The 26,158-nt window shown below is 40.7% G+C and overlaps 1 protein-coding gene and 1 long non-coding RNA gene across 3 annotated transcripts in view; one reads left to right on the forward strand and one right to left on the reverse strand.

Annotated features, from left to right (window-relative positions):
• Stard13 (StAR-related lipid transfer (START) domain containing 13) overlaps positions 1–26,158 on the reverse strand; it is a 390,686-nt gene that overhangs the window by 311,030 nt on the left and 53,498 nt on the right. The window lies entirely within an intron of this gene.
• 1700028E10Rik (RIKEN cDNA 1700028E10 gene) overlaps positions 20,131–26,158 on the forward strand; it is a 45,409-nt gene continuing 39,381 nt past the window's right edge. For both annotated transcript variants that reach the window (NR_045700.1, NR_045699.1), the window contains exon 1: positions 20,131–20,312. This is a non-coding gene — a long non-coding RNA (RIKEN cDNA 1700028E10 gene). The remainder of the gene's footprint in view (positions 20,313–26,158) is intronic.

Genomic DNA, 26,158 nt, shown 5'->3' on the forward strand with positions numbered 1-26,158 from the left:
CTCCCCAGTGATAGCTTCGTGGCAGCACTGCCTTGGCCTGTCAGAGGTATTTGGATGGAACAAGGAGCCCTTTGTTTGGCAGCCAAGGCTACATTCAGAAACAAGTACGTGATCATCAGACATGCCCTATAGGGCAGTGGATTCTACACACCAGATACACTGCAGGTGAAATATTGCAGGCTAGCTGAGAAATTAAGAAAATGGCAGTTATACACACAAGTGAGCTCACATAAGGCTTGTAATCACCCTGGCAAGAATGAAGATATTCTAAGGATACTTGTATCTTCCTCCCTTGGGCTATTAGATTGATGAAACAATAGACCACCCCCCAATTGGGATTTCCCCCACTTGTCTTGGTCTTAGCAAAGGAACAGACTGGGTCCCTGATGCCAACCAGAGTGAGCTTGTCTCCAGAAAGAGACTTCACAGAGTTCTGACACTGTCAAACCAAGAGACACGACCTGAGAGGTTGCTGATTAGCAGAAGCACACCTCACTGGATCTCATAGTCATTCCTATGCCCTTCCCTCTATTCAAACACTAGACTCACATCCCAACCCCAAAGATAAGCTTGTGCAGGGGTAGGGTGCTGAACCTCTTTGATCCTCTTCCTAATGTATTACCACATTGAATAAATCTCCCTTTTCTGCTTTTCCCTATTACTTTTCCTTTGAATTGGCTTGTTGAGGATGGGTGGCCAAGCCTAATTTGTTGGGGCTTCTAGAACCTCGGCTCTGATCCTAACAACTGTAGGAACAAGCTGATGTAAATCACTGAGGAAAAATTTGTTTCCTGTCTTTAAAAAATTCTAGGCAGTTGCAATCTTCTCTCTCACAAAAGCCTTGAGCTCATGTAGGGTCAGAGCAACCAGAAAGGAGCTGATTCAAAAGAAATTATCTTTGAAATAGGAGAAACAGAAAAGGAACCTCTCGGGATCCAAATCTTCAAAGATTGACAGGCAGAACCACACTGAAAGTGTTCATTTGCCAAGTCTGCCTACCTGCCTGGTGCCTGCTTACAGATGACAGTCTTGGCAAGATGCTCAGGACACATATTGGCAATAAATAGAGAAGAGTAAAATGTTTGCATAAGCCACATAGATTCCCATGTCGTCTGTCTGTCTGTGAATACACATAGACACACACACAGACACACACACACACACACACACACACACACACACACACACTTTCCATTACTTGTGTCAAGAAGAATTGATTGAGAACCTGGGCAAGGCTTTCAATTAATTACAAGATCACATCTGCAATCCCATACTCCAAAGCCTCAGGCAGACAGCCATTCAGTAGTACAAAGCAAGAACCTGTCTTATGAAACAAGACTAGCTTTCAGTTGTTTTTCTTAGGAGCTAGGGAATTTAAAACCTTTTATTTATTTATATATATAATAACCTATAAAGCTACTGTTCCCATCCTGAATTAGCTGATTTAGAAATAATTAATTATCTGCCTCAAGATAATGAAGAGCTTACTGTGAAAACAAGGGAACATTTTCTTTCCTTTTTTTTTCTTTTTTCTTTATAAAGCTATTCGGAGAGTGGCTAAGAGAGGTGCCAAGTGCTGCTTTAATAAATTACATTCCCTTAGGAGAGAGTGAGGAGTGGACTCAGCATCACACTAAAGATAATGACTTTCTCCTTTCTAACTTTCATTTTGTGTCTAAATAAAAAGAATGAATGTGCAGCAAATGCTTTCTTTTGGAGCTAGGAAAATTCCAAGAGGGAAACTAAATGTAAAAGTTGACATTATTACACCAAAAAGCAAGGAAGCACGGGGTCACGGCGAATATATTTCAAGTGCACTGTCTTAGTTGTCTTTCCCTTTTAATTTAGAAAGCACTTAAGAAATAAATTATACATTTCAAAACCCTTTTTCACACCAAACCGAGAGGAAGATACAGTTCTTTCCCATATGCTCCCAGTGGCTCCCTTAGCCTGCCTTACCATCCTTCTCTTCCAACAAAGTGGCACATTTGTTTTGTATGATGAACCTACATTAGCACATCAAGGTCACAGAAGCCCATCGTTCACATCTGGGTCCCTCTGAGGATTCTGAGAAATGTGTGACACATTCCATAACTGTACAATCATGCCCCAAAAATCCTCTGTGCCCTGACTACCAGTCCTTGTCTTCACCTTTTTTTTTTTTTTTTTTTTTTTTTAATTCTCCCAATTTGGCCAAAATTTCCTGACACTGGAATCGTATGGTCTTTTCGAATTGGTTTCTCTTACCATAGCATGCATTATCTTTTTCAAGAGGAATCAGAAAAATCCCCCATGCCCTTTGAGCTGGTGTGGTGGTGTGGGGAGGATCGCACACCACAGCCTCTGCTATCTGTATACCTTACTTCCCGCCTGCGCAAATTGCTTAGCACAAACTGCTTACTAAGTCTTGATTTCTCATCTGCTAAATGAGGATCACAGTGGTTAGTTCCTATCCCACAAACTCGACTATGTTGCTGTGAAGATCGGGTTTTTCTAGAAGAAGAAGGAAATAATCCTTCTCAGGGTTGTTGTGGGGATTAAATGTGCAGGAGGTGCGGAGAGCTGAGATCATGCCCAGAACATCCAGTCCTCCGGCCTACGATATGGTTTTTTATTGTAATGTGTGAGCCAAGCGGTTTCCATTTGACTACCTGAAGTCTCCACTCTTATTCCGAACCTTGCTCTGGGCATGATTTCTGTAAAGTGAATCGGTAGCGAGCTGTTTTCTTCATAAACCAGTCAATGAGAGGCCCTGGCTGATCAGAAGGTGGGACAGTTGGGTTCCTTCTGTTTCTTCTGTGCCCATCCACACTTTGCTTATTCCCACATTTACCTGTGAAGGCCAAGAAACCTCTTGACAAACGACTGAACAATTGACCATTACAGAATGACTGGTTTCCCTTAACTTCACTTTGATCCATATTTTTGCAAGGGATCTCTTAAACTATCCCTGAAGGTAATTTTCAGGGTTTTTCTTGTCAAGAGAATGTGTGATGTCTGACCTTCACATTAACTCATATTTTTATTTGTATATTATTCAGCATGTCAGGGGTCGAGATCATAAGCAACTTTATAAAACCCTACAGATTGTTACTTAACAACTTTCTACATCCAAACACTGCTCAGGACTTAAAAAAATCCACTTTCTGGCTTTTTTTTTCCAGTGAAAAAAAGCTTAATTAGTCAATCTGAAAATTATAACTCTGATTAAAAGATGGAAACTGTAAGAAAGGCTGGCCATAGGGCTGTGGAGAAGGTTCAGGAACAAAACTCAGATCCTTGTCATGTAAACATGAGGTCCTGTCAGTATACACCCACATTATCAGTGCTGGGGTATCAGAGACAAGGGAGGATGCTCAGGGCTTTGCTTGGCCCTTAATCTAGCTGAGTAGACAAGTTCCAAGTTAGTGGAAAGACCCTGACTAGAGGAAGACCTCACCACCAACCTCTGGCCTCCAAACATATGCACACACATTTACATCACCTGCACACACATATGAACCCATACACGAGAAAGGATGTCAATATTTCCTCGTGTCTTATGTAACAAAAATGCAGCAGCAACAGTATCTGTAGGCATTGCTTATTGTGGGAGGCCAAAGGCAATACTTAGTTTCTCCTGTATGTATTACACAATCTACCTACCACGTTAGACTAACCTTTTTACTCTTTTAGCAAAATTCACATTTACAGATTTATAAGTAATCAACAATAACATGTGTTTTGTTTGAACTTTTTGCACTATAATTTATAAGAACAGGCCGCCTCATTGTTTAATTTAAAAACCAAGAAACAGAAGAAGGAGGAAGAGAAGGAGGAAGAAGAGGAAGAGGAAGAAGAAAAGGAGGAGGAAAAGGAGAAGGAGGGGGAGAAGAAGGAAAGGTGGAAGAGGAAGAGGAGGAGGCAGAGAAAGAGAAAAAGTAATAGATAGATGTATGTGGAGCTTATTTTGGTGGTGGTGCCGTAAGGCTGTAAGGGGGTGTGCTCTTGGAAGCATATTCTGCAATAAAGTTACCTGCCTTAGGGTTTGACAGAACTCCAGCTGACATTTGGTTTGGTACACCATGAAGATTCTAGATGCTTCCAGAGCTGTTTCTACAAATTCCTTCCTTTTAAAGTTATATTCTCCACGTTTATAGTACTCTGGGAAAAAATTTAAAAAGTTTTAAATATAGCTAAGCATCCCTACATAGTAATTTATATAAAGTACAGTATGTCAACAAAAATACATTTCAAAATTAGAATGGTTTTGAAAACTAACATAAAATTTAACGTAAGGGCTAGAGAGATGGCTTTAATGGTTAAGATTGCTCAGTACTCTTTACAGGGGACCTGGGTTCAGTTTCTAGCACCCATGTGGCAGCAATCAACCACCTATAACTCTAGTTCCAGGGGACCTAGCATCCTCTTCTGGCCTCAATGAGTGCTGTAGGAACATAATGCCCAGATAGATATGCAAGCAAAGACTACTGTGTATATGAAAGAAAGATGAAATTTCAAGACCTGTAAGTCATATAAAGTACTCAGAAATTGCTGGTTGTTTGTGAGCCTAGAGGCTGCCTGGGGCTGAGAAAAGAGAAAAACAAACCTGGGTATGCCTCGTAGTTAAAACATTCCTGGGAACATCTTGACATAAGATAAAGGGGAATATGAAGACATAGCAGGGCTATATTATCTAAGTCAACACCATCTGGCCGGAATCTCCCCTCTGTCTATTGCCCCTTGGCGCCAGGTAAAAGTCATACATCAACTGGTTGCTATGTGAACAAAGATAAGCCCCCAGCCCACAGGAACAAAGTCCTGATGCACTGTGTTCTTTCTGTTAATGTTTGAATAAGCCAATAGTGTGTCGCTATGCTGAATTCCACACCCCTAAGCCCCTTACCCCATAAAAGCCCCTGGCTTTCGAGCCTCGTGGCCGACATCCGTTATCTCCTGTGTGGGATGCATGTCAGTCCGGAGCTCCGTAATTAAACGTCCTCATGTAATTACAGCGAGTGGGTCCTCGTGTTTCTTTGGGTGCTCTCACACTCCCGAGACTAGAGTGGGGGTCCCCGAAAGGGGGTCTTACATATAGAATTAAAAAAAAAAACCAGGACTCAGCAGATCTTAGGAAATTAGTCTGAACAGGTTAGAGGGTGCGCCAGAGAACCGGACAGCTTCTGGGACGGGCAGAAGCACAGAGCCGCTGAGGCAGCACCCTTGGCGGGCCGCAGACAGCCGGCCACCATCCGGACCAGAGGACAGGTGTCCGCCTGGCTTGGGAGGCGGCCTCAGCCTCAGCAGCAGCGGTCGCCATCTGGGTTCCGGGGCTCCGCGGGACCTAGGAAATTAGTCTGAACAGGTTAGAGGGTGCGCCAGAGAACCGGACAGCTTCTGGGACAGGCGGAAGCACAGAGCCGCTGAGGCAGTACCCTTTGCAGGCTGCAGACAGCCGGCCACCGTCTGGACCAGAGGACAGGTGTCCGCCTGGCTCGGGAGGCGGCCTCAGCCTCAGGAGCAGCGGTCGCCATCTTGGTTCCAGGACTCCCTGGAACTTAGGAATTTAGTCTGCACAGGTGAGAGTCTGCACCACAGAAGCTGACAGTTTCTGGGAACTGCCAAAGCAACACAGCTTCTGAGAGAGGCCCTGTTTTGGGCCTTCTTCTTCGACCAGGAGGAGGTCCAAAAACAAGATATCTGCGCACCTTCCCTGTAAGAGAGCTTGCCAGCAGAGAGTGCTCTGAGCACTGAAACTCAGAGGAGAGAATCTGTCTCCCAGGTCTGCTGAGAGACGGTAACAGAATCACCAGAAGAACAATCTCTAAACAGAGTCAACTATAACTACTAACTCCAGAGATTACCAGATGGCGAAAGGTAAACGTAGGAATCCTACTAACAGGAACCAAGACCACTCACCATCATCAGAACCCAGCACTCCCACTTCGCCCAGTCCAGGGCACCCCAACACACCCGAAAACCTAGACCCGGATTTAAAAGCATATCTCATGATGATGGTAGAGGACATCAAGAAGGACTTTAATAAATCACTTAAAGAAATACAGGAGAACACTGCTAAAGAGTTACAAGTCCTTAAAGAAAAACAGGAAAACACAATCAAACAGGTAGAAGTCCTTACAGAAAAAGAGGAAAAAACATACAAACAGGTGATGGAAATGAACAAAACCATACTAGACCTAAAAAGGGAAGTAGAAACAATAAAGAAAACTCAAAGTGAGGCAACACTGGAGATAGAAACCCTAGGAAAGAAATCTGGAACCATAGATTTGAGCATCAGCAACAGAATACAAGAGATGGAAGAGAGAATCTCAGGTGCAGAAGATTCCATAGAGAACATTGGCACAACAATCAAAGAAAATGGAAAATGCAAAAAGATCCTAACTCAAAATATCCAGGAAATCCAGGACACAACGAGAAGACCAAACCTACGGATAATAGGAGTGGATGAGAATGAAGATTTTCAACTCAAAGGACCAGCAAACATCTTCAACAAAATTATTGAAGAAAACTTCCCAAATATAAAGAAAGAGATACCTATGAACATACAAGAAGCCTACAGAACTCCAAATAGACTGGACCAGAAAAGAAATTCCTCCCAACACATAATAATCAGAACAACAAATGCACTAAATAAAGATAGAATACTAAAAGCAGTAAGGGAAAAAGGTCAAGTAACATACAAAGGCAAGCCTATCAGAATTACACCAGATTTTTCACCAGAGACTATGAAAGCCAGAAGAGCCTGGACAGATGTTATACAGACACTAAGAGAACACAAATTCCAGCCCAGGCTACTATACCCAGCCAAACTCTCAATTACCATAGATGGAGAAACCAAAGTATTCCACGACAAAACCAAATTCACACATTATCTCTCCACGAATCCAGCCCTTCAAAGGTTAATAACAGAAAAAAACCAATACAAGAACGGGAACAATGCCCTAGAAAAAACAAGAAGGTAATCCCTCAACAAACCTAAAAGAAGACAGCCACAAGAACAGAATGCCAACTTTAACAACAAAAATAACAGGAAGCAACAATTACTTTTCCTTAATATCTCTTAACATCAATGGTCTCAACTCCCCAATAAAAAGACATCGACTAACAAACTGGCTACACAATCAAGACCCAACATTTTGCTGTTTACAGGAGACACATCTCAGAGAAAAAGATAGACACTACCTCAGAATAAAAGGCTGGAAAACAATTTTCCAAGCAAATGGTATGAAGAAACAAGCTGGAGTAGCCATCCTAATATCTGATAAGATTGACTTCCAACCCAAAGTCATCAAAAAAGACAAGGAGGGGCACTTCGTTCTCATCAAAGGTAAAATCCTCCAAGAGGAACTCTCAATTCTGAATATCTATGCTCCAAATACAAGGGCAGCCACATTCATTAAAGAAACTTTAGTAAAGCTCAAAGCACACATTGCACCTCACACAATAATAGTGGGAAACTTCAACACACCACTTTCACCAATGGACAGATCATGGAAACAGAAACTAAACAGGGACACACTGAAACTAACAGAAGTGATGAAACAAATGGATCTAACAGATATCTACAGAACATTTTATCCTAAAACAAAAGGATATACCTTCTTCTCAGCACCTCATGGTACCTTCTCCAAAATTGACCACATAATAGGTCACAAAACAGGCCTCAACAGATTCAAAAATATTGAAATTGTCCCATGTATCCTATCAGATCACCATGCACTAAGGCTGATCTTCAATAACAAAAAAAAAATAACAGAAAGCCAACACTCACGTGGAAACTGAACAACTCTCTTCTCAATGATACCTTGGTCAAGGAAGGAATAAAGAAAGAAATTAAAGACTGTTTAGAGTTTAATGAAAAGGAAGCCACAACGTACCCAAACCTTTGGGACACAATGAAAGCATTTCTAAGAGGGAAACTCATAGCTCTGAGTGCCTCCATGAAGAAACGGGAGAGAGCACATACTAGCAGCTTGACAACACATCTAAAAGCTCTAGAAAAAAAGGAAGCAAATTCACCCAAGAGGAGTAGACGGCAGGAAATAATCAAACTCAGGGGTGAAATTAACCAAGTGGAAACAAGAAGAACTATTCAAAGAATTAACCAAACGAGGAGTTGGTTCTTTGAGAAAATCAACAAGATAGATAAACCCTTAGCTAGACTCACTAGAGGGCACAGAGACAAAATCCTAATTAACAAAATCAGAACTGAAAAGGGAGACATAACAACAGATCCTGAAGAAATCCAAAACACCATCAGATCCTTCTACAAAAGGCTATACTCAACAAAACTGGAAAACCTGGACGAAATGGACAAATTTCTGGACAGATACCAGGTACCAAAGTTGAATCAGGATCAAGTTGACCTTCTAAACAGTCCCATATCCCCTAAAGAAATAGAAGCAGTTATAAATAGTCTCCCAGCCAAAAAAAGCCCAGGACCAGACAGGTTTAGTGCAGAGTTCTATCAGACCTTCAAAGAAGATCTAATTCCAGTTCTGCACAAACTTTTTCACAAGATAGAAGTAGAAAGTACTCTACCCAACTCATTTTATGAAGCCACTATTACTCTGATACCTAAACCACAGAAAGATCCAACAAAGATAGAGAACTTCAGACCAATTTCTCTTATGAATATCGATGCAAAAATCCTCAATAAAATTCTCGCTAACCGAATCCAAGAACACATTAAAGCAATCATCCATCCTGACCAAGTAGGTTTTATTCCAGGGATGCAGGGATGGTTTAATATACGAAAATCCATCAATGTAATCCACTATATAAACAAACTCAAAGACAAAAACCACATGATCATCTCGTTAGATGCAGAAAAAGCATTTGACAAGATCCAACACCCATTCATGATAAAAGTTCTGGAAAGATCAGGAATTCAAGGCCCATACCTAAACATGATAAAAGCAATCTACAGCAAACCAGTAGCCAACATCAAAGTAAATGGAGAGAAGCTGGAAGCAATCCCACTAAAATCAGGGACTAGACAAGGCTGCCCACTTTCTCCCTACCTTTTCAACATAGTACTTGAAGTATTAGCCAGAGCAATTTGACAACAAAAGGAGATCAAGGGGATACAAATTGGAAAGGAGGAAGTCAAAATATCACTTTTTGCAGATGATATGATAGTATATATAAGTGACCCTAAAAATTCCACCAGAGAACTCCTAAACCTGATAAACAGCTTCGGTGAAGTAGCTGGATATAAAATTAACTGAAACAAGTCAATGGCCTTTCTCTACACAAAGAATAAACAGGCTGAGAAAGAAATTAGGGAAACAACACCCTTCTCAATAGTCACAAATAATATAAAATATCTCGGTGTGACTCTAACTAAGGAAGTGAAAGATCTGTATGATAAAAACTTCAAGTCTCTGAAGAAAGAAATTAAAGAAGATCTCAGAAGATGGAAAGATCTCCCATGCTCATGGATTGGCAGGATCAACATTGTAAAAATGGCTATCTTGCCAAAAACAATCTACAGATTCAATGCAATCCCCATCAAAATTCCAACTCAATTCTTCAACGAATTAGAAGGAGCAATTTGCAAATTCATCTGGAATAACAAAAAACATAGGATAGCAAAAACTCTTCTCAAGGATAAAAGAACCTCTGGTGGAATCACCATGCCTGACCTAAAGCTTTACTACAGAGCAATTGTGGTAAAAACTGCATGGTACTGGTATAGAGACAGACAAGTAGACCAATGGAATAGAATTGAAGACCCAGAAATGAACCCACACACCTATGGTCACTTGATCTTCGACAAGGGAGCTAAAACCATCCAGTGGAAGAAAGACAGCATTTTCAACAATTGGTGCTGGCACAACTGGTTGTTATCATGTAGAAGAATGCGAATCGATCCATACTTATCTCCCTGTACTAAGGTCAAATCTAAATGGATCAAAGAACTTCACATAAAACCAGAGACACTGAAACTTATAGAGGAGAAAGTGGGGAAAAGCCTTGAAGATATGGGCACAGGGGAAAAATTCCTGAACAGAACAGCAATGGCTTGTGCTGTAAGATCGAGAATTGACAAATGGGACCTAATGAAACTCCAAAGTTTCTGCAAGGCAAAAGACACCGTCAATAAGACAAAGAGACCACCAACAGATTGGGAAAGGATCTTTACCTATCCTAAATCAGATAGGGGACTAATATCCAACATATATAAAGAACTCAAGAAGGTGGACTTCAGAAAATCAAATAACCCCATTAAAAAATGGGGCTCAGAACTGAACAAAGAATTCTCACCTGAGGAATACCGAATGGCAGAGAAGCACCTGAAAAAATGTTCAACATCCTTAATCATCAGGGAAATGCAAATCAAAACAACCCTGAGATTCCACCTCACACCAGTCAGAATGTCTAAGATCAAAAATTCAGGTGACAGCAGATGCTGGCGAGGATGTGGAGAAAGAGGAACACTCCTCCATTGTTGGTGGGATTGCAGGCTTGTACAACCACTCTGGAAATCCGTCTGGCGGTTCCTCAGAAAATTGGACATAGTACTACCGGAGGATCCAGCAATACCTCTCCTGGGCATATATCCAGAAGATGCCCCAACTGGTAAGAAGGACACATGCTCCACTATGTTCATAGCAGCCTTATTTATAATAGCCAGAAGCTGGAAAGAACCCAGATGCCCCTCAACAGAGGAATGGATACAGAAAATGTGGTACATCTACACAATGGAGTACTACTCAGCTATTAAAAAGAATGAATTTATGAAATTCCTAGCCAAATGGATGGACCTGGAGGGCATCATCCTGAGTGAGGTAACACATTCACAAAGGAACTCACACAATATGTACTCACTGATAAGTGGATATTAGCCCAAAACCTAGGATACCCAAGATATAAGATACAATTTCCTAAACACAAGAAACTCAAGAAAAATGAAGACTGAAGTGTGGACACTATGCCCCTCCTTAGAAGTGGGAACAAAACACCCTTGGAAGGAGTTACAGAGACAAAGTTTGGAGCTGAGATGAAAGGATGGACCATGTAGAGACTGCCTTATCCAGGGATCCACCCCATAATCAGCATCCAAACGCTGACACCATTGCATATACTAGCAAGATTTTATCGAAAGGACCCAGATGTAGCTGTCTCTTGTGAGACTATGCCGGGGCCTAGCAAACACAGAAGTGGATGCCCACAGTCAGCTAATGGATGGATCACAGGGCTCCCAATGTAGGAGCTAGAGAAAGTACCCAAGGAGCTAAAGGGATCTGCAACCCTATAGGTGGATCAACATTATGAACTAACCAGTACCCCGGAGCTCTTGACTCTAGCTGCATATGTATCAAAAGATGGCCTAGTCGGCCATCACTGCAAAGAAAGGCCCATTGGACACACAAACTTTATATGCCCCAGAACAGGGGAACGCCAGGGCCAAAAAGGGGGAGTGGGCAGGTAGGGGAGTGGGGATGGGTGGGTATGGGGGACTTTTGGTATAGCATTGGAAATGTAAATGAGCTAAATACCTAATAAAAAAATGGAAAGAAAAAAAAAAACCAAACAAGTCTCTAAAATGTGAGAAAAGCCTTAGATACTAAGAATGTTTTAAAACACTGATGTTTAATGAGATGAGCACTGGTCAAGCTAGAAGATTTGCTTAATGAAAACTAATGGTACTGCATCAAGGCAGACTATAGTAATACACTGCTACATTTTACAAACCTGTTAAAGCAAAACCGAGCCTGGCATCGGGCTTTATCACCAGTTGGGTGTGAGGCTGAGGCAGGTGGAGAGTGAGTTCAAGGCCTGCCTGGGATCACAAAGCCTGGGAAACTGAGTCAAACCCTATCTCAAAATAAGACATTCAAAAAGACGCTAGAGAGAGTTCAGTGATAGAGGGCTTACTGGGCATGCCCAGACCTTAATAATTAGTTGAGATATACAAATAGATATGGATGATATGGAGCAGTGTTTTAAAATATTATTGTAGTCAGGATGGATCAAGGTAATTAGTGTGTGGCTATCCTCTCTGAGCAGTTTCCCATCATGCTAAGTATTCACTATGGCCACTGAGTTACACAATACAGTTTTCTTGAACTTATTCCTTCGATGAAATGGCATTTTTGCTACCTCTTGACCAGTTACAACTGAAATAACCATATCTGGGCCCTTTAGTACTACAGTGTTCTCTTAATTTCAGGATCTGTGATCTCAGACCTCAGACCACGTGTTGTACTAGTGGGGAATAAATTATGTATTTATGAAGGTTAGCTATCGAAGGAATATTATTAAAAATAAATTAGCACACTTAATGAGAATCCTAAATTTGCCAAGTCCAAGAAAAGTATTCAGTAATCTTGAGTCTGTTCTTATCAAAGTATAGTTACTGCTTCTATAAGGATCCCCACCACTTGGAAGATGTACTGTACCCTCTATTCCACTGGAAATAACCTTGAATTTTTAAAATTTTATGTATTTTTTTCTGGGTCTTTATCTGTTTCTTGCTTTTTGTAGTGCAAATACTGTGTAAGTGATGTTCCTTCACCCGTGATGCTTTTAACTGAAGCATCAGCATCAGAAAAGGTTATTAAATGTTCTCCTTCAGCCATTCTCCAAGGTCGTCCTAACAAGAGCCCAAGATCTACAATTTAGCTGCACCAGAAAATCAGCTAATGAAGTACAAGAAACTGACAGTGCAATTTTCTTATTAAGCCATAACTTTCATAAAAAGAGATTGGAATTTTTTCTAAGATGTTTAAACATAAAAAATGTACCAAAAATTAGGCATTACTGAATGCCCAACTCTACAGGGAAAGCAAGGCTAGATAATTGTTTAATTTTGAGATATTCTGGAACATTTAAGAACACACACACATTTTAACACACAATTGATAATTATATAGTCTCTCTGTATTTTTTAGCATCCTTGCTTCACTTAGAATGTAACCCACACGGTTCCCACTCCCTGCAGTGAAGACTCTGACCCCTCAGCATGTGCTTTCTAATTCATACACCTTTCACCTTTGTACATCTTTGCAGCCATCATTCCTAGGCACCATCAGGGTGTCAGATGAAAATCCTTATTCTACTTTGAATATACTGGGTTTTTGTGCCTTCATGCCTTCCTCTGGAATATGCCTGTCCTCCCTTCATAACTGGTATAAGGCCCATCCTCTCTGAACTCTTGCTCTTCCTAAGAACATATGTCTTTGCTCTTTTTTATCTGTAGCCACATACTAATCTTGCAAATTCTTTTGTTTTAAAACCTTGTGCTAGTATCTTCCTAACTCTCCCTTCATATATATATATATATATATATATATATATATATATATTTTTTTTTTTTTTTTACAGAGTTGTGTATTTGTTTTCTACATGCTTGGCCAATGCTTGACAGATGAAGAGATGGATGGATGGATAGATGGCTGAAGAGATGGATGGATGGAAGAATTAAGCATGTAAAATAGCCACCAATATTCCAACATTTCTTAATTTGTTCTTAACTCCCCTCCTTTTGAATACTTTTGCCAAACGTTATTGTTTATAATAATGAGATATAGAAAGACACCCAAATGTTGTTTCCCCACTGACAGGCTTCCCAAGCAGTGAGGACAACAGAGATGAGTGTGTGAGAACTGGGCATACGCCACACCTTAACAAACACTGGCTACCAAGCTCTAAGCTACACAAGGTTACTGCACACTTTTTATGAATTATCTTATGAGCAGTTCTTTCCCCTTCAATTACACTTAAAAACCCTATAAGAGAAGGTCATGTCTTATGCTTTCTTTAATCATTACTCTGTTAAGGTATTTTTAAATTGGTAATTAAGCAGCTGTACATGGAATAACCATAGGACTGTGGGAGCAAGAAAGCCCTCTGTAGTCATCTGTTGCTAAACTGACTGTGATGGTTTGTATATGCTCGGCCCAGGGAGTGGCACTGTGAGTGGCATTGGTGAAGGTATAGCCTCAGTTGTAGTTGACATCTCATGACTGAAGGGGTCATGCAAAGGTTTTGAGGCTTGGTACCATGAAGAGAGCCCATGACAGGCTATTGGTGAAGCCTAGTTGCAGTGGAAGACCCCATTGTATTGGAGATGCCAGCACCATGGATGATCACCAAGAACAGCAGCAGCAGTGGAGTGGATCAACCTGAGCTTAGAGTGCTACAGAGGGCAGAGCTAGAGAAGTGGCACCAGTCCTTTGAAGGAACCCAGAAGATCATGTGTGGATCCCAGACATTGAAACAAGAAGCTGTAACATTAAAGTTGCCTTGGAGACCCCAAGATTTTTGAGATGCCATAGCTGTGGGCTATCTGCTGAGGAAGGCTGCTAACAGGGAGTGGAACCAGCCCAAGAGAAAGAAATTTGTTGCAGTCAACAATGATGAAAAAGGAGTTGGAGATCTGAAGACCACTTTGACATCAGCCATGGAGATACAGAGTTTAGAGTTTGCCCAGCTAGTTTCCTATATTGCTTTGGGAATTACGGTATGGCCCCTATAGATTCATGTTTCAACAAGCCTATGGGGGCCAGGGAGTGGAATGTGATTTGTATATGCTCTGCCCAGGGAGTGACACTATTAGGGGCTGTGACCATGTTGGAGTAGGTGTGTCAATGTGAGTGTTGGCTTTAAGACCCTCATCCCAGCTGCCTGAAAGTGAGTATTCTGCTAGCAGCCTTCACATGAAGATGTAGAACTCTCAGCTCCTCCCGCACCATGCCTACCTGGATGCTGCCATGTTCCTTCCTTGATGATAATAGACTGAACCTCTGAACCTGTAAGCCAGCCCCAATTAAATGTTGTCCTTATAAGAGTTGCCTTAGTTGTGGTGTCTGTTCACAGCAGTAAAACCCTAACTAATACACTGATTCCACTATCACTATCAGGTTTCTCTTTGTGAACAGAACATTTCACAAATTTAGGTCCCACCTAGACCACTTACCACAAAACTTGGGGCTTTAAAAATATCAGACTTTGGAATGCTTTCCTTTAGTTCAGTGTAATAAGAGCCACGTGACTTCAGGGGTGGTGTGTATGTGTGTGTTTGTGTGTATGTCTTTCTCTCTGGAGCTGCCTCAACTCCTATTAAGAATAAAATGTATGGACAAGAAGTAAGACAGAAGAGAGATTCCCATATTTTAAAACACACACACACACACACACACACACACACACACACACGCACACATGCATGTGTAGGTCCCTAAAGATACAGAGGCATGGGATCACACTGGAGCTAGGGTTACAGGCAGCAGTAAGTGGTCCCCTGAGGGAGCAGCAGCTGAGTCATCTCTGCAGCTCTTGATCTGCTTCTCAATGGAGCTTAAAAGGTTGACTTTGAAATTCAGCATTTTAAAAGAATCTCTTGTCATGGATCCTTGTTTTAAGGATATTTGAAACATGTTTTATGTTGTGATTACATTTTTTTCATGCCTGCAATTGCGACCACATCTAACAAGAAAAACCATTTCATTTTCATTACAGTTCCTTTATACATAGAATACCTGGCTAAACCAACATTAAAAGATGGCTATTTAACAACAGCAACTAAAGAAAAGGAGATCATGATAAGGTAATAAAACCCCAATGGTCTCTGGACACATTCCCCTTCTTAATCTAGTCATTCAATGTAGCATAGCCATGAGAATAGGACTGAGTACTTTTACACTGCCAGAGAACTTACTGTTTTTTGGTTATTTTACAAGTAATAGCCTTCCATCTTTCAAACTATTTACCACAAGCAAATTATTAAACCAATATACAAATCAGAGAAAATTTAAATGTATTGCTCTTGATACAAAGACTCCTTTTTTTCCAAATTTCCAAGTGTGAAGAAAGACTAGGAAAAGCCAAATGAGTGTATTACATAAACTAGGATATGACTGGCTAACAATAAATGGTAAAAAGAAATATTATGTGAAAACTTCAGTCCATCTTCATTTGAATTTAATGCCTATTTTTGAAGAAAAAAAAGCCTCTTGGAAGAAATTATTTTTGAATAATTTAGTATTAGTACACTTAAGCAAATTCATGTTTCTACCAGAAAAATCAAAACAAAACTTCAAGAGAGAGACAATTCAGAGAAAAATTTTTATTTATTCTTTCTAAAATAGCTCAACTATAACATTCACATAAAGAGATGCCTTAAAGGCTCTAGAGAGGGAAGAGTCCCCTAAAAGTACCAAGACCAGTTTTTACTTTGAGCATAAGAAGTCATATTCTTTCTGTTATCAGAAGAGCTGGTGCTTGTGTGTCCAGCCCTCAATATGACTGTGTGTTGGGGACAAAGGGGTCTTTGCACTCTTATTTATGGCTTCTTCATATTTCTCCACAATAACTCCATTCAGAGAAAGAAAGGCATATTTGTTTTCATCATTCTGTGTAACACACTATGAAAGGCAAGAGAACTGCCAGAAAAATCTACACAAATTATTGGAATGCAGGGCTGAGCAACTCTTTAAGGAACATGTTGAGGTAGATGTAAAACCCCAGTGATAAGATCAACTGGTGACTCTACATAACACAGGGGAACAAGACTTTAGAGTTGACGCTTACTCCTTAAGGTTTGATATGATGACTGAAGTACAGTGTCATAAAGAACTGGTAACTCAAATGGGGGATATACAATGCTGCAGAAGGATAAGGCACATAGGATGAGTAACTGTTGTGATTATATACATTGGTTGTGTGTTTCCAGACAAAGGCTCAGGAATGTCAATGACACAATGCCATTTGAACCACTTCTGGTCAATACGTGTGAAAAACTATCCTTTTTAAAAAATTTTATTTTTATAAAAGCTGTATTTATTTAATTCTACCAATTATGAAAATTAAAAACAAACTACCAAGTAAGGAAAGTTGGGGTTTTGATTCTGAAACATGCCTTCTTATTGGGCATGTCCTATGGATCTGAGAATGGTGTCCATTACTCAGGCCACACTCATTGCATAATTAACATGTCTCCTTGGTGAGGGAGGGATGAAATGGACACTAGGGTTGGCATGGTCAGAGCTGACACCAAGTTTCTGGTATTTAAGGAGCTTTAACTTTTTTCATTTGGGCTAGGGCAATTCTAGATGTTCACAATAAAAATTCAGCAGTTTTTTTCAATGGACACACAACTGAAATATAGCCTGTTTTACCTCTTTAAAGAAGGCACTGAAGATATGGCTCTGTCATTAAGAGCACTAGCTGTTCTTCCAGAGGTCCCAGGTTCAATTTCCAGCACCTATAAGGCAGCTTACAAACATCTATAACACCAGTTTCAGGGGATCTGCTGTCTTCTTCCAGCCTCCAAGGTCATTGGGCATACATGTGGTAAACATGTACATGCAATGCAGGCAAAACAGCTGTACACATACAATAAAAATAAAAAACAAAATTTTCTCCTAAAATTGGATGACTGTCAATCCATCAGTACCTGTAATTGTGTGATTCATCATGAACACCACAGACTTCCAGTCTCTTTTGCTACTTTTAATGTGTGTGGAACTGCACATTACACAGCTCTAGTTTGTCAATAATGTAATTGCCCATGAAGATGCTATCTTGGAGCTTCTTCCTATTATGTTTTGCTGTGGGTTAAACAATCAAATTTCATTTTGTTCTATGATAGTAGACTTTACTTTAGGTTTCAAAAAATTATTTCAGCATGAAATAAATATTAGCAAGAGGACAAACACTACCAAGTCGAATACATGAATAATATGGATGACAAAGTTATGGAGGATATGCTTGGGATAGTTTTTGATAAAATGGACAAGTTAATTTAGGGCAAGTCACTTCCCCAATGCTTTTCATCCTAGCCCTTTAGGGTCATGTTTAGCATTTAACAGAGCCATGCATTGTCAAGGTTTATTGAATTAAAGTGTGAAGTGCAGAAAGCTGGAAATTATATGGGTTCTAGGAGACCACTGACATGAGGTCAAGTCAATCTCTCTTCAGATCTATCAGGGGTAGTCTCCACGTAATGAAGATTTTGAAAATCGAGTATAGCTTCCCTCGGGCATACGGTCTCAACCTTTTCCTATTTCTGACCTATTCTGAGTGACCTACAATGCTGCCCATATTTTCTACTTGGCCCTTACATAAATGTAACATGGCACCATTCAAATGAAAATAGTGAGACAGGGTAAGCAGATTCTCCTTGGGTGCCAGAGTAGCATGTTATTGTAGAGTTAAGCAGGAGTCTGACTCGCAGGAAAAAAAGGACAGGAGGATGAGAATGAGTATGATGATGATGATGATGGTAAGGAGGAGGAGGAGGAGGAAGATACAGGCATAGAAAATGAAGGCAGAGTTACCAGGTTCTCATTTGCCTACAGCAGATCATCCACTTTTCTCCACTCATGATGCCACACCTGTGCAATTTCTACCTTAACGTTTCTACTCCATTAGCTCACTTTAAAGAGCATTTAAAAAAAAATAGCATCATGCAGACACACCAAGGCTGATATGTGTATAAACTCACAGAGACTGTGACAACACACACATTACCTACAGAGTCAAAGCAGAAAAGAGTGCTCATCTTAAAGGGAATAAAAGATAGTCTATTTAGGATCCATTTTTAGTGACCATGGCCCAGGAACACAAATTTTATGCTCCTACATGGAAGCAGTTTTAGTTTTACAGAACAGAGAAAATAATGAATCGAGACATGTAAAACACATCTGTGGGAATACCATAAAGGCAATTCAGGAAGATGGGGCAGGTTTTCTTACAGGTCTCATCTGATGACTTTCTTGTTTTTTAGGTTGGTAGAAGCTAGTATCAGCCAACAGATTTCATTCTTTTTAAAAATCTCTCATGGGATTTTAGTTCTGACACAAAGCTGACTAAGGAATGGCAGTTGGAGTACATAGGAGACTAAAACTAGACTAAGATAAGGTAGTTAAACTCTGGACCTGCAACATTCCAATTTTGCTACAGCACTAAAATTCTAATCAGTCTCTGCCACACCCGGCCCCCCACCCCCAGGAGTTTTCATTCACAACAGGTTCAAGCAAGGGGGAAAAAAAAAAAAACAGTACAAACTAGGGGTTAGAGATTACAAAGTTCCATTCCTAACCAAAAGGCATGTACAACTGATAACTGATAATACTGGGAAAGGTAAAATCAATTTTCCCCTATGGAGTATCAACCACACTTCTGGGAAGGCCCCATGCCCAGAAGTAACTGGCCAACACAAAATTGTGTGTTTGTGAGTGTGTGTGCGAGCGTGCATGTTTTGTTACTTTTTTATGTTTGACTTTATTTAAATCTTTGACAGCAAGGACCTCTGAAATTCCTAAAAGCATCTACCAAAAGCTGAAGACATTCCTGGGAAACTCGGGAGCTTTGGGAAACTGTCTTTCAGCCGAAAGTGTTATGTATATTTAAAGGTGGACACTAATACTTTCTGCAATACAAGTTCATAGTCCTCACGATACAACTAAAATAAAAACAAAGCCCATGTACCAGGGTAAAGTACTGTCCAGCTACTTAAAAATGGGTTTGGATCAGACACAGCCAACGTGGGAAAGGGGCGGAGTTTTCCCCTGGCAGCGTTCAAACCCTCAACAAACGGTTCTGTGCAAAGCCACACCGCAGAATGCAGAGTGCCAATATCCTGACAAAAATAAAGGGTAAAGCTCAAATTAAGCGCTTTAAAAGTCCGTAATATAAGCCTTTCCAAATCCTTAGATGCCATTAGCTGTCACGGGTAGCCTCGAGTGGGTAACGATGCAAGGACTGACACTGGCTGGGAATCAATGGCGAGAAAGCAGCTCGAGACTACCTTGTACATCGCTAACGTTCCAGAGATTTCCAGAAACTGAATTTACAGCCAGAAACCAACTCCTGTGAGAGGGAAGCAACAAAACAGACAAAAACCTGCTAAGACACCAGTTTAATGTCCGCCCGGCGAGGCCTGCAAGCGATCAAAGATGGAGAAATCAGCACATGCCTCCCGCAACAACGCCCTCCTAGTACGCAAGCGCTCGCGCGCCCGCGCGGAGGCCCCGCCCCTCGCGTGCACGCCCAGACCAGGCGCGCGCAGCGGAAGTTACCGCCTCCAAGGCCCCTCCTGGCTCTTCCGCCACGAGGCCCCGCGTTCGCAGTCCGGTTCCGGTTGTAGCTCCGCCCCCGCGCGGGAACACGCTAGAAGGCTGGATATCCGGGCCAGGAGGCTCGCGGAGCCCTCACTTCCGGTGGTGTCTCAGCCCAGCTCCCTTGAGGCGCAGGTTCTGGCTCTCGGTGCGGTAGCGCCATCTGGCGCCGAGTGTTCCCCGGACTGCGGAGGGGCGCGCTTCCTCCCTTCAGAACATTCCAGAGACACCGCGGCGGCCGGGGTAGGCTTTATGCGCTCCGCCAGAAGGGCGGGACCCAAGACTCCTCCTCCACCGAGTTCCCGCGCGGGAAGGGTTTTGCGGTTACCCTGAGCGGAAATGGTTGGAGTCTGGAGCGGGAACGGACCTCACGCGGGAGGAAACCGGCCTTTTCCCGTCTTTTCAAGTCCTGGCGACACAGTTCCTGCCCCACTGGCTCTCCTTTTTTGTTTCCTCCTTTCTGGGCACTGTGCTTCGGTTCTTCACTCGGCGTGGACCGAGGTCCTCCATGTCCCGCTTTGCAGAGAGGAGGCTTTACTTTGTAGCCTTTCGTTAGCCTGTGTTGGAGAAAAGCTTTTGCTCCATTACGTCTGTTAAGCTGGGGTGTTGCGAAAACGAGCAGTATCGGGGATTAAACATTAGAAGAATGATAATAGGTTTTTAAAACAAGACAGTCTCACCAGGTTCATCTCAGAACTGTGAAATTAACGCTGTGGCTGTTATGCCGTATTTCCTTTAGATAAGGGAAAACGAGTTTCCACCAGAGCTAGAAAGTGAACATAACTTTCCTCTTAAAAGAATTCATGTTTAAAAAAGTCCAGATGTAATACACTTGGAGCACTGTTAGCTATTGTGAGTTATTGTGTATCAAGATGCACAGTGCGAGCCAGTGAGATGTCCCTTAGAAGTCAGAGATCTGCGGTCACTTGTCTCTGGACCTTTCTCCCCCACTACAGCAGTATTTTCCCTACCTGTGCATGCATTTGAGTTCAGAAGGCTTTTAAGAGGCCAGTTCACTAGAGTTTAGAACTGGGAGAGGTGATATGGAAGGAGAGCTAGGTGACTAAGGCCCACAGTTGGAATAGTTTAAAGAGTTCAGGAGAGCTCTTCGCTGTTATTGCTGTTTTGACACATTAACCCGACAGATTAGTAGCCTTTCTAGCAGGTGCCAAGGGAGCAAACTAAGCGCTAAAACCATAAAGTTTGTACAGTCACACATTCGGGAAGCAAGTTCATATAATATACTCTGTTGTAGAGGGTGCTGTAACACCAGGTATACAAAATTTCTCAATTATGTCATCTCTGTTCTTCAGAGTTTCTTGAAAATAGTAACTCAAAAAATCACTTCAACAGACATTTAAATTTTTACACCCAGGAAGGTAACATTTTAAAAATCCCTTTCCTTTTGTAACTTCTTTATAGTTTCTTCTTTTCACTAAGTCATTGCCCTTTACCCCTACTGTGTCATTTAAAATGTACAGAATGCTTTAATGCTTTCTGTTTGTGTGTGTGCGCGTGTATGTGCGCGCGCGTAAATAAGTTTTTGTATTCTGAGTTTGACAATGGCATTTGACCCTAACCATCAGTAAAATGCATTGCTCTCTGTAACCATTCCCTTTGTCCCCAATAGAAATACAGATATTCCTAGATAGGCTTGTCGTGTTCATAGCTATGTTGCTCCTAAAAGTGATTTTCTAGTACTAAAAAGGTTAGATTGTTTACTGAAGTGTGAGTGAGTACTATAAAGACTGTATTACCTTTAATTACAAGTTAGTGTATCTAACTGTGAAGATAAGTGAAATAGTATTTTTATAATGACTCAGACTTCCATTACAAGGCACTAGAGAGATGGCTTGGCTAAGTCTGGTCTCCAATGGCACCAGGCATGCACATGGCATACAGACATATATGCAGTCAAAAAACGCATATACATAAACTAATGATAAAACAAAATTGGCTGTTCTAACTCCATTGTTTTTACTAACAAAATAGAGGAAAATTCAGATTCAGAGATCCCTCCTTCCCTCTCTCTCTCTTCTTTCCTCACTAACCTGAATGAGTCGCCATTTAAAGGGTCAGAGGGAGGTAGCAGGGGAGAGCGTGGGGCTTAACCTATTTTCAAATAACTATTCATACTAATGAAACAAAGCACACATCCTTTTCATTTTAAACCAGTCTTGTAAAAATGGAGCACATACATGTTCATTAACATTACTTGCTGTATTTTGAGTCCTTTATTATAGTTGTTAGTGAATATTTATTTACTATGGCTATTAACATCACCATTTATTCAGGGTAATTTTGTCAGTAGGCATTATATGAAATGATACTGAAATTTACTTTCAATATTGTTTGGTGATATTTGACACAGAAATTAGGACTTCTTCATCAGGCTTTCTTTGAACTGAAGTTTCCAGGCTCAGTGTGGTGGAGCACATCTGCAGGCTAAGCACCCAGGAGACAGAGGCAGGGGGATCATGTCTCCAAAAGCATTTTTAAAAAGTAATTTCTAATATTAATTTCTTTGTGGTTCCATTTTTCTTTAGTTCATGTTTCTTAAATTTTCTTGTGTAATGAACATCTGTACAAGGAAGCAGTTTTTAAAAAGGAAAAAAATAAGCTTATCCACCAATGTTTTAACGATTCTGTGCTATGGTCAGTGGTCTGTGCAGCTGTTTAGATTTTTATTTTAGGTGGCAGTGCCTGTGTTTATGTGTGACTCACAGTGTGGATGAGCTTTTTTTTTTTTTTTTTTTTTTTTCTTCTGAGATTTTCATCATTTTTCTGGTTACTTTCAGTGGACACTGTTGACTTCACACTGTCTAATAATGTGCTTAGTGGCTCTCAGACTCTCTGGTCTTTTGTTTTGGTCCATTTAAAAATCGCATTGAAGTTGTCATTTCAAGCTGTTTTTTGGAAATAAATCAGAATTAATACTGCTGAGTTCATCTTAATGGCTATGTTCCCCTGTGGTGAATTAAATTTATTACTGTGTTTTCAGAATGATTTTTTTTTTTTACTCATGATTAGTAGGAAGCTATATGCTGTGTTAGCTGATGTAATTGAGTACATGAATAAATTGTAGCTTTTTTTAGGGGGAGGTTGAGAGGTCATCCTTGAACTTGTGATTCTGCTGTCTCAGCCTCCTGAATGCTGGGATTCCAGGCCTGTGACCCTAAAGTGAGAAGACTGAAGCAGATGGTACATTTTTCTGTTTGGTGATCATCACATTTTAAGATTTCCAAACTTTATATGGATAGACTTATCCCATACATTTTGTAAAATATTAAACGTATCCATCTGCCAGATTCAGCAGTGGCACATGCCAGACTGCTATGGTCTGATTTCCATTGCTGTGATAAATATCACAGTAAAAGCAGCTTGGGAAGGAGAGGGTTCCTTTTATCTTAAACCATCATTACCTAGACCCGAGTGTAGTTTACCATATTAAACACCATAGGGTCTCTAAAGATGACTCTGGTTAAATCAGAAGGACTGTAGCTTGGATCCACAGGACCCACATAAAGGCTAGGTGGGTGAGGTGACCCACCGGCACGTCTAGTCTGGGAAGATAGAGAAAGGAATCTCAAAATAAGCTGTCTAGGGAGCCCAGCCAATCAGTGAGCTCCGATTTTGACTTAGAGATCCTGCCTTAACTGAAAAAGGTAGAAGATTGCCTATACCAATCAAGGTTGAGTTTCAGATGAAGAATACAGGTACATACACACTCACACATGTTGCTTACACACTGATTTAGAGGTGTGTATGCACACATGCACAGTACACATAATACAAATTGGAAACAAACACAGTTCATCTCTTACAGATGGGCAATCAGAATAGAATGAAAAATTACCTATCTCAGTGAACCATTGGATAAATGACTACAGGTATAAACTTAATGGAGACCCTAAAAGAAGAGAGAAAAAAGTAGAACTTTGAAGAGATGATGATCATTAAAACTGCTGGTGCATATACTTTGTTTATATCTACATCTTAGAAGAGAATCATATTCATTATGGCAACAGCAGTGTAAACCTTAAGAAAACCTTTACAATATCTGTGAGTCACATTATAGTATTAAAGCTAGAAATAAGTCATCAACTTGTTTCTATTAACAGCAATGCTTACAAGATACAATGACCTTCAGAATCCTTCATAGAGTTAGTGAAATTCTGTGGGAAATCATGAGAAATTATTTCAAATCAGCAAAATCCATTCCATATTTAGCAGTACTTTAAATATCTAAAACATCAATGTTTTGTGGAGAAAAAGAATGAATTTTCTATATGCTGTATTAGACATTGAACCATATAATATTTTGCTTTTTTTCCTTTAAGAAAGGATCTTACTGTTGTAGCCCAGGCTAGCCCCAGCTCCAGAGCCTCTGCCTACAGAATGTTGGGATGGTAGATACACATCAGCTTCTGGCTCCAAAGCTTATTCTTCAAAAATGTTTTAATTGGCCATTAAATACATGTTGTGTTATGTGGTACAATATGGTTGTTTGTTTGTTTGGTTGGTTTTTTCGAGCCAAGTTTCTTGGCTGTCCTGGAATTCATTATGTAGTCTGGGCTGGCTTTGAACTCACAGAGTCCTGGGATTAAAGGCGTGCATTACCACAGTGCCTGGCTTTGGCACTGTATTTTAAATCTACCACAGCTAAGATAATAATGAAACAGGAATACAACAAATACATTACATTTTGTAATTTTAGAACAATTAACATTACAAAATAATTTGACAACTCAGTAATAATTAATCAATTCTGTTGTTAACTTCTGGGTCCAGTAGCCCCATGTGGAATGAGTAAATGTTACTGAGTTTGTCACAGATGTCCTAAGGATAGTCTTGTATCCCTGTTCTTCACACAGCTATATACACTGCTGAATTATACATATAAGCAAGACATCACATCTAGGACAACATTAGTTATTAACTTTAAATCTTTTCCTTCTAATGCAGCCTCAACTAATATAAATTCTCAATTCTTGGCTTTTTAAGAAGTCAGATGGTCCTTACTATAGAGTGCTGAGAGGCAAGATATTTTATAAAACATATAAAGATTTTATAGACAAGAGAAAGTGTCTAAGAGAAGGCAGCCTGGAAGTAGCTTCTTTTTTTTAAATTTCCTGCAGAACCCAGGGTAGCAAACACATGGCCAGGGCCATGTGGAAAGAACAGGAATGATAGTCAGTCTTGCAAATCACGGTCACTGTAGAGTGGTTCTTCTGTGTGTCCTAATATTGCTGCAAGTGAATTTGAACAGGTTGTGACTGAGATAGCTCAGGGAAACCCACCGCTTTTGAGTCTGCATAAACAGCTCCTGTTAAGCACACATGCTTTCTACTGTTTAAAATTCATGGTCTGGAGAGGTTGCTCAGTGGTTAAGAGCTCTGGCTGTATTTGCAGAGGACCCTGGTTTAGTTCCCAGAACCTACATGGCAGCTCACAACTGTAACTCCAGTGCCAGGGATCTGATGTTCACCTTCTTCAGCTCGAGCTTTGGTAAACGGGGCACATGCACGCACACCACCACCACCACCAAAACCCAGAGACCCCAAATACAAGCCCCACATAGTGAAATATAATCTTAAGCTTGGTTATTCTTTCTGTGTCTTTTTTCTGCAATCTGCCAACAGTATCTCAGTAATTTTATAACTTTTTGACCAGTAGCCTGTTTTTCACAGGTATTAATAAACTTTACGTGTTGTTGTTTCTCTCCGAGGCTTGTCTTGCCAGCATTGCATTAGAACACGTACAAGAACCTCACTTCCCATGTTGCCTTTCAAACTTTGTCTAGTTTGAGTTTCTAAAAGTTCGTTAGCTCGTAAAGTTGAGGATCTGTTGTTGTGAGATGCCAGCAGATGGAGGTTGGCTATATATGAAGAGGAAGGCCCAGCAGGAGCTAGGAATGCAGTTCAGTGCAGGCTTGTGGCTTAGCACCAGTGAGCCTGGCTTTGGTCCCCAGCACACCCCTAAGAGAAGGGACAAATAAGCAAGCAAGCAAACAGAAAAACAAACCTGAATACAAATTTTTTGTATTATTGCAGAGTTTGCCATCTTTGCAGATAGCATGGGCCTTGGAG

Source organism: Mus musculus, chromosome 5 (assembly GCF_000001635.26).
Source record: "Mus musculus strain C57BL/6J chromosome 5, GRCm38.p6 C57BL/6J".
Lineage (NCBI taxonomy): Eukaryota > Metazoa > Chordata > Mammalia > Rodentia > Muridae > Mus > Mus musculus.